At 48.9% G+C, this 9,640-nt stretch overlaps 1 protein-coding gene across 1 annotated transcript in view; it reads left to right on the top strand.

Moving 5' to 3' along the window:
- Nucleotides 1–2,444: 2,444 nt before the first annotated feature.
- The window catches only part of AGPAT1 (1-acylglycerol-3-phosphate O-acyltransferase 1), a 93,244-nt gene continuing 86,048 nt past the window's right edge, over nt 2,445–9,640 (top strand). The window contains exon 1 of the mRNA XM_060238957.1: nt 2,445–2,570. The gene's annotated coding sequence lies outside the window, so the exon portion shown is untranslated. The remainder of the gene's footprint in view (nt 2,571–9,640) is intronic.

The raw sequence follows: 9,640 nt of genomic DNA, 5'->3' as shown, positions 1-9,640 counted from the left end.
CAGGGGTGGTCACCCGCAAAGGAAAGATTTGCTGGGGAGTCCAGTGGTAGTTTTCAGTAGCCCTACCCGGTCCAGACAAATATGAACTCAGAGACAGCCCCAATGAATACAGCACAGCCATCCTGCATCCCTATTTCCCTAGGGAGAGTTCCATGTACCTTAAGGCCATTGTTTTTGGGCTGCAAGATGGCAGTCAACCACCTTTGGTATTCTCCCTGCATTTTTCGGACATGCACACAATTAATCTGGGATTGTTGACATTCACATGTAAACAGGGCTTTTTTTGAGCAGGAACGCAGTTCCAGCTGGCTTGCCGTCAGAGGGTGTGCCTAATATGCAAAAGAGCACCCGCTGTGCAAAAAAGCCATGTGTGAAACAATGGTGATATCAGTGGGTGTGGCCTAATACGCAAATAGTTCCTGCTGGGCTTTTTTTGCAAAATTCTCGTATCTATGATATAGAGTTCTTGCCTGGCTCATTGGAGCCTGAAGGACTGAGCTTGGGGACTCAGGAACAATAGGGAGTAGGATCCAAATTCCTGCTGCCCTGCTCCAATCACGAGTCCCCGGCTGGTTTGAATGGTCCAATCACATGCTAGTGCAGGAACTTTGGGTGTATATATAGTTGGCCTTGTGGCCCATCTTCTAAGGCAGCGCTATACCATGGTGTATTCAATAAAAGACCTATGTTCACTACCACCTCGCCTCATCATTGCATAGAACCCACTATATTATAGCTGCGGGGTCTTGCAAGCAAGAATTCCACTTTGGGAGCTACTGGCATGAAAGTCGTGAGCTGCTGCATAAAATTAGTTTGCTCCAAGTCCATTCTTCCTGAGCTAAGACAAAAAGGTGTGAGCCAGACTCTTAACAATTGTGAGTTAGCTCATACGAACTCAGCTTATAGCAGAGGTGGCCAAACTGTGACTCTGGAGCCACATATGGCTCTTTCACACATATTGTGTGGCTCTCGAAGCCCTCTCTGCCCCACCTGCTGGCTCGGAGAAGGCATTTGTCTCCTTAAATCACTTCATCAAGCCACCCAGCAGCTTGGAGAATGCATTTAAAGTTAAAGTTTTCTTTTCATCTTTCCCCTCTCCTCCCCCATCTATTTGCCTGCCTGCCTGCCTGCTCTCAAACATCTGATGTTCATGTTTTGCGACTCTCAGACATCTGATGTTTACTCTATGTGGCTCTTATGTTTAGCAAGTTTGGCTACTCCGGCTTAGAGTGAACACTGAAAGAGGTCCATGTGAACTCAAACTGCAGCTGATGATGACGATATTGGATTTATATCCCACCCTCCACTCTGAATCTTAGAGTGGCTCACAATCTCCTTTATCTTCCTCCCTCACAACAGACACCCTGTGAGGTAGGTGGGGCTGAGAGAGCTCTCACAGCAGCTGACCTTTCAAGGACAACCTCTGCCAGAGCTATGGCTGACCCAAGGCCATTCCAGCAGGTGCAAGTGGAGGAGTGGGGAATCAAACTCGGTTCTCCCAGACAAGAGTCTGCACACTTCAGCACTACATCAAACTGGCTCTCTCCAGAGATACAATTTGGAAGGCTGTGTCTGCATGCTTCTGGGGCGGGGTAGCCAAACTTGCTTAATGTAAGAGCCACAAAGATTAAACATCAAAGGTTTGAGAGCTGCAAGACATGAACGTCAGATGTTTGAGAGCCACAGGGCAGGAATACTGGCAGGCAAATAGATGGGGAGGAGAGGTGGAAAGAAAGCAACTTTAACTTTAAATGCATTCTCCAAGCTTGGCTTGGATAAGTGATTTTTAAAGAGATAAATGCCAGCTCCAAGCTGGCTGATGGGGGCTCCCGAGCCGCAGTCTGGCCACCAATGTTCTAGGGCGAGCTCGTAGGGGCGTCTTGCGCGTTCCTGCGTTGTTGTGCTGTCTTCCTTTGGCGGAGGGGCGGGGGGGGGGGGCTGGTGCCCTGCCCTTCCCCCCCCCCCCAAAAGTAATATGCAACAGATCTAACAGCGCCCTCCACCTCCCCTTTTTTCTCCCCCTGGGGTGAAGATCCAGAGACGGGAGGGTTTCCAAAACCCATGGTCGAGGGGATGCCCCGAATGAATGGGAAGGGAATGAATGGGAGGGCAGGGAGAACGCGCGAGAATCCGAGACTGGAGGGGGGGAGAGGACGGCAGCCGCGGAGTGGTCACGGGTTGGGGAGGGGGGGACGAAGAGGAAGGGAGCCGCCGCTGCCATTGGCGGCTCGAGCTGCCCATCAGCTGTCCCCCCCACACTTCCTGCCTCTCTTTACCACCACCCCCCTCCCCAGCACCCGGTCCCCCCAAGGAAGTGGCCGGCGGAGGCAGCATCTGCCGCTAGCCCTGCTGGAGCATCCGAGCCCTTCCCTTCCTCCTCCGCCTCCTGCCCCCTCTTTCCCCTTTGCAGCGCATCCCTCCCTCCCTCCCTGCAAGCCGGGAGCGCGGCGGCGGCGGCGGCGCCTGCACCATCATGGCCTGGCCCTGGAGGCGTGGGGGGTAGCCGGGCAGGGGCCTCCCGCTGCCCCTCCCCAGCCCTGCCCCACCGGGAGGGGAGGCCGCGCAGCCAGGTAAGGGGGATACGCTGGGCCGGGGAGAGGCTTCCTAGGATTCGGTGGCGCTCTTGGATGTTGGGGGAACGGGGATTTTTTTTTTTTTTGGGGGGGGGGGTGTTCAGTGATGGTGGAGTCGTCGTGGGGGGGTAGAGGAGGAAGGGATTGGGGGCGGGTGAGGCTCGAGAGGCGGAGTTGTGGGGTCAGTTTGGGGGGGATAATCGCATGAGGGGGGCTTCTTCGTGGAGGGATGGGGGGGGAGCAGCCTGGCCTGGGAGGAACCGGAGACAGGGCTGGCCCTTGGGCAAGACTATCTTATGACACCCCCCCCCTCTGATAACATCACTGAGTCACAAGGGGGCCCCCAGAAGGCTGGTGCCCCAAGCAGTCGTTTAGTTTGCCTAGTGGCAGGGAGGGCCCTGACTGGAGAAGCTGGGATGTTGTCTGGCTGCGATGGGAGACAGCTGGGAATTGAAAAGTGGGGTGTGGGGTGGGGGAAGGGAAGAAGGGCCTGGAGTGGGAAGTTGGGGGGGGGGGGCTGTGATGGAGGGATGGAGTGTTTGCCGTGGGAAGCAGCCAGAGGTATCCAGTGGGTTGGAGAAAGGACATGAGGGGAGCTTGGGAACTATATAGGGGGCTCCTAGAAGATGAGGACAATATTGGGGACATATGGGGTGCTTGCGATGGAAGGGAAGCTAGGGTTGCCAGACTCCAGTTGGGGATACCCTGGAATTAAGAGTTCACCCTCGGACTACAGAGATCAGTTCTTCTGGAGAAAAGGCTGCTTTGCATGGCATTGTGCCCTGATGAGGTCACTCCCCCCCTTCAAGCATAGCCTTTCCCAGGCTCTGCACCCCTCCAACCCAAATATCCAGGATTTTCTTAACCCAGAGATGTCAAGTTTAGAGGGAAGGTATATTTTGCTCTGGGCTGTAGGAAGAGCTGGTGGCCAGTGGATGCAGAACCCAAGAAAAAGCTTTGAGTGCTTAGGAGAAAATCACAAGATGCAAGAAACAAGTCATGTTGGATCAAGCCAATTGCCCATCCTGTCCAACACTCTGTGTCACACAGTGGCCAAAAAACCCAGGTGCCATCAGGAGGTCACTGTTGTTCACCAAGAGGAAATATCTGAGCTGTCATTGTGGAGGGGTTCTTGGGGAAGAACATAAGAGAAGCCATATTGGATCATGCCAATGGCCCATCCAGTCCAACACTCTGTGTCACACAGTGGCCAACCCCCCCCCCCCCCCAAGTGCCATCAGGAGGTCCACCAGTGGGGCCAGAAGCCCTCCCACGGTGCCCCTCCCAAGCAAAAGAATACAGAGCATCACTGCCCCAGACAGAGAGTTCCAACAATATGAGCCTCTTCTTTGCATTCAGAAGGTCCCAGGTTCAATCTACGGCACCTCCAGTTAAAAGAACTGGGCAGTAGGAGATGGGAAAGATCTCTGCCTGAGATCCCTGGAGAGCCGCTGCCAGTCTGAGGAGACAGTACTGACCTGGATGGACCAAGGTCTGATCCAGTAGAAGGCAGCTTCATATGCGCGCTTGCTCCTAATATCTCCATTTGGGATCTTCTACAAAACATGAGAGGGGAAAAGAGGACTCCCAGAAGACCTTTTTCGGTTGTCTTCACCTCAAAGTGAGGATATGAGGGACTGAGGAGACCTTTTATACAGTCCTTGCTGGGGTTGGGAGAAGCTTTGAGTGAATGAGGTGAGTTTTGCCAACTTTAGGAATGGGCGAGAGGAGAGGCAAATCTGTGTTTTTAATCCATGCCTACCTAGGAGGCTTGAGTGGTGTTACGGCAAAGCTCCTGGAGTGACAGTTCAATAATGTAGGGCCCTGATCTGGTGAGTCAGGTTCTGGGGGTGAGCATGTGAGGAGATCTGTGAGGTGTAGTTTGGCTTACTTGAGCTCTGACCCACCCTCATGGTGTTTGGGAGGGCTTCTGGGATTAAGAACATAAGAAGAGCCCTGCTGGATCAGACCAATGGTCCATCTAGTCCTGCATCCTGCCTCACACAGTGGCCAACCAGGCCACTTCTGGAGGGCCAACAACAGGGCATGGAGGCTGAGGCCTTCCCTTGACATTGCCTCCTGGCTCTGGGATTTAAAGGACTGGTGCCTCTGAATGTGGAGATTCCCCTCAGCGACCATGGCTAGTAGCCTCTGATACTTATCCTCCATGAATCTGTCTAATCTCCCTTTAAAGCTATTTATTCCTGTGACCATTGCTATTTCCTCTGGCAGTGAATTCCACATTTTAGTCACTGTCTGTATTTCTCTTTGTCAACGCTCTCCACCCTGTGCCTAATTTTGTAAACCTCTATCACGTTCCCCCTTTCGTCGTCTCTTTTTCTAAACTGGAAAATCCCAGACTCTTCAGCCTTTCCTCATAAGGTGCTCCAACCCCCTAATAATCTTCATTACCTTGGTTTTGACCTTGGTGTTCTGTTAAAGCCAAGGCAGTTTTGGCAAAGTTTCCACTTCAACTATCTCTTGGGGGTCAGTCTGAACTGGCTGGAAGCCATTATCTTCTGGGAGTCGGTCTCCTGTCGTAGACTCTCAGCCCAAACAGTAGATATCGTTGATAGTGACGAGATTCTGGTGGGAGCCAGGGGCAGGCTGGATATCCTCTTGGTATCTTATCTGCCTTCCTTGCTGCTAGGTATCCTTAAGTAAGTGGTCTCCCTGTTGGGTACTGGAGTGGAGACCTCTAAACCAGTAGTTTTAGCAGAACTCTCAGCCCATGCTGACCTCCCACCCATGGCTGGTCGAGCTCAGAGTTTTATAACCAACAAAGGTCCTGCCTCAGAGTGTGCTGGTCCCAATACACTAGTAAAGGCAAGTGCTACGCTTAATATTTCAGTGCTGAGGGACCTGTATATCCAGCCCATGCCATGCTTGTTTATTTATTGAATCATTTATACCCCACCTTTGAGAGCCAGTTTGGAGCAGTGGTTAAATGTGTGGATTCTTATCTGGGAGAACTGGGTTTAATTCCCCGTTCCCCCCCCCCCATATGCACCTGCTGATGCTGCATAGGTTCTCTCACAGCTGTTCTCTTATGAGCCCCACTTACCTCACAGGGTGTCTGTTGTGGGGAGGGGAAGGGAAAGGAGATTGCAAGCTGCTCTGAAACTCTGTCAGGTAGTGAAGGGCAGGGCATAAATCCAATCTCTTCTTCTTTGCTTGTGGTAGCAAAGGTAGCTTACGATAGCAGTTAAAAACACTTTCGCTTTAAAACCAGAAATAAAATAACACGACGCAAGTCCCTCCCCCCTTAAAAGATGCCTGCCAATCCAAATCCCCCTGGAAAACCCTGATGAACAGGCAGGCAGCACTTCCTGAAGATCCCAAAGGAAAGGGCCTCATCGCCTGTTCCGAGAGCTCATTCCACAGATGAAAAAAGCCCACGCTCTGGTCAATGGCACACAGGCCCCCCAAGTGGCGGAAGAGCCAACTGATAGCTGCCAGACAACTGTAGTTGGCACACAGGAACATACGCTTAGACCTCTTAGCTGTCGGAGACATGGTTAGTGGTGCCCCCCTATCCTGTAGGGGTCACAAACCACTTGGTCAGTCTGCCCCTGGAGGCTTGTGAATTGCACAAGGTTCCAAGAAGGGTCTGGAGGAAATTTCGAGACTCTGATCCATGGCACTGTTGAGGTCTATAACTCCAGACTTTTGCTCCCAATGATTTCAACATCTCTTATTGGGTTCAGGATGGACAAAAGGAAATACTACTTTATACAGACAGTGATTAGAATGTGGAATTTGCTTTCACGGGTGTAAACAGCTTGAAAAGAGGGTTAGATAGATTCACAGAGGATACTAGCCGTGGTGACTGAGGGGAACCTCCACTAATCCTCTGAATCCATAGCCAGGAGGCAGCATCAGGGGAAGGCCACAGCCTCTGTGCCCTGGCAAGAGGAACTGGTTGGCACTGTGTGAGACAGGATGCTCGACTAGGTGGACTATTGGTCTGATCCAACAGGGCTCTTCTTATGTTTGAATGTCGTGATTTACTGCAGAGCTGGGTGAATTGAAGAAGAGCCATCTAGAACGTTGCTGGTGGAACTCTCGGGTCAAATCTGGCCAAGTGTGTGTAGAGCAAACTGTGAGACATCAGCAATGGCAGCAGAGAGAATTTACATCTCTGCTACTCCTTGCGTCAGCTGAAGTACACCCAGCACACTTATTTAGGATAGGAGTAGGGCTGTGGGGTTCAGTGGTAGAGCATCTGATAGGCATGCAGAACGTCCCAGCCATGATGCCCGGCATCTCTAGTTGAAAGACCCCAGAAGCAGATGATGTAAATGATAACAGCCTGAGACTCTGAGCAGTCTGTACTGACATTGATGGACCAATGGTTTTGTTCAGTAAAAGGCAGCTTCGTGTGTTCATAATAATCTGGCCAGCCACAATGCCTGTGAAATGAGTCTTGTAAAGATAGCGGTTTTGGTGGCTTTAAACTGAGTTTCTTTTGGCCTGTTGTTTGCCAGTTAAAATCCCTCCAGTGTGGTCTGATCTGTGCTGAATTTTTAAACAAGCTGTGAGGTGGTTGTATGGAGCAGGTGTTTTGTATGGAGTATTTCAGCGGCTGAGGGAGAACAAGCTGAAACAGAATCCTGACAAGACGGGGGGGGGGGGGGGGCAAAGCAAGCTGGGAAAGAGTGCCGTTCTGGATTGGATTTTTCTTGGAAGTCCAGTTTCCCCAAACAGGCCAGGCAGTTCTGTGGGATCGTTCTCTCTTACTGGAGAAGTGGGTGAATATGGTGGCTGAAAATCCACTTTTTCCAGCTGCCTCAGAAATGTTTTCCTTTCCTGGAAGTAGCGGATCTGGTCAAGCTGTAATAACCTAGCGGTTCGTTTATTGTAAGGCACTCTATGTGAAGTGGTCCTTGAGGGCAACTTGGAAGCATCAGTGACGCAGAATGAGGGAAGCCTGCCTATTATCAAGAGCTCACTGCTCAGCAACCGTTACTCTCATTTTAAGATCACGCCGCTGTCTGGCTTATTTCTGGGTTCCATTCAAAACGTTGGTACCAGCCATTGTTTATTTATTTAGAAAATTTCTATGCTGCCTTTCTGGAGAGCCCATTTGACGCAACTTATAAAGTAAAGCGTGATAAAAACAGCATTAAAAATAGCAGAAATAAGTGTTAAAAATAATACGTTAAAACTCTGCCACTTATCTCTGCTTGAGCATAAGCGTATTAATAAACAGCCTAAAAATGGTCCTCATAAAACAGTTCTTAGGTGAGAAGACTAAAAACAATTTAATGCCCTTCATGACCTGGGACCCAGGTGCTTGAAGGAGCCCCTCTTTCGCTTAAAGCTTTGAGGCTGTTCCATTACTACCCAACAGCTTCTCTCTTTGAGTCTGATCTTTCTAGGGTGCGCTCTGTTGTGGCCCTTTTCAGTAGCTGCCCCCTCACTTTTCAAGTGTGAACACCCACCCTACCTTCTCCCCAGAAAGATCTATGTGGTGTTATTTAGGAAAGGCATTCAGGCCCGATAAGAGCCATGGAACTGCCTTAGACTGAAGCAGACCCTAGGTCCATCAAAGACAGTATTGTCTACTCAGACTGGCAGTAGCTCTCCAAGGTCTCGGATTGGGGTCTTTCATATCACCTGCTATTTGGTCTTTGAATTGGAGAGACCGAGGACAACCTGGGACCTTCTGTGTAATCAAGCAGATGCTCTACCACTGAGCCACAGCCCCAAAGCGGAGACTTATGGGGCAGGGATATTGGTAAGGAGAATTTTTGAAATTAATGTATTTAAGATTTCTGTGAGGCATTGATACCAGTTTGCTATGCTTGTTTGCCAAATGTTTTGTTGATTTTGTGTGGTTTGGTCTTAGCTCATTTTTTGGCTGGTTGTGTGTTTATTTTCTTACTCGCCTTGAGTCCTGACTCTGGAAGGAGGGCTGGGTTATAAATATTTTAAACTTTTCAGTGTGGTGTAGTGGTTAAGAACAAGGGGCTCTAATCTGGAGAGCTGGGTTTGCTTCCCCAAACCTCCACACGAAGCCTGTTGGGTGACCTTGGGCCAGTCACAGTTCTCTCACAACTTTCTCAGCCCCACCTACCTCATAAGCACTGTTCCCTCTATGCTGAGTCAGGATGAGCTAGCTCATGGTTTTTTAGCCTCTGGCTTACACATTTTTGTCTTCGCTCAGAAAAAATGCCCCCAAAGCAAACTAATTTATGGAGTAGCCAAATCACTTACTCACAACTTTAATGCCAGTAGCTCACAAAGTAGAATTTTTGGTCACAGGACTCCACAGCTTAAGGGAACACTGGTCGCAAGGTGCCTGTTTTGGGGAAAGGCAATTGTAAGCCTCTTTGAGACTCCTTAAGGTAGAGAAAAGCCAGTTAATTTTCGGGAAAACTTCTTTAAGCTTTTTTACAGATGGCATATCACTCCGGTGTTATTAAATAAAATTAATCATGTCATCCCACCTAAATGCTGGAAATGCGAAGTAAAGTTAGGAACCTATTATCATATATGGTGGACCTGTAGTGTGTCCAGTAGGTATTGGAAAAATATTCATAAAATGTTGGTAGACATTCTTAAGGTTAATTTTTCTTTTAAGCCGGAATTTATGTTATTATCGTTGGTTAGAGGGACGGTTCCACGTGAGGATGAATTTATCTCAGTATATATAATAACAGTGGCTAGAATATTATTTGCACAAAATTGGAAATCTAAAACGCTTCCAAAGAGGGAAGAAATAATTCAAAAAATAGTACAGGTGGCCGAAATGGATATATTAGCTAATATTATTAAAGGAAATTCGAAGGAGGAAGCAAAAAAAAGATGGGGAAAAGTATATGCATGGTTGGAAAAGAACTGAATTGAAATTGTTAATGATAACTGTTTCAATATTATTTATATTGTGATTGTATCAAAGAGAAAGGAAAGATATTAACTATCGATTCGGGACTTTAATACCACAGTATCACCCCACTTGGGATGTATGTTGTTTGTTATAGGATAAGGATAATCCTATTGAGAGTATATAATTTTGTGTGTTTATCTGCTAGTGGAAATTATTTGGTTGTGTTTGTATTAAT

Source organism: Heteronotia binoei, chromosome 5 (assembly GCF_032191835.1).
Source record: "Heteronotia binoei isolate CCM8104 ecotype False Entrance Well chromosome 5, APGP_CSIRO_Hbin_v1, whole genome shotgun sequence".
NCBI classification, from domain to species: Eukaryota; Metazoa; Chordata; class Lepidosauria; order Squamata; family Gekkonidae; genus Heteronotia; species Heteronotia binoei.
The sequence above is the reverse complement of the archived record's forward strand: the minus strand, read 5'-3'. Positions and strand labels throughout refer to the sequence as shown.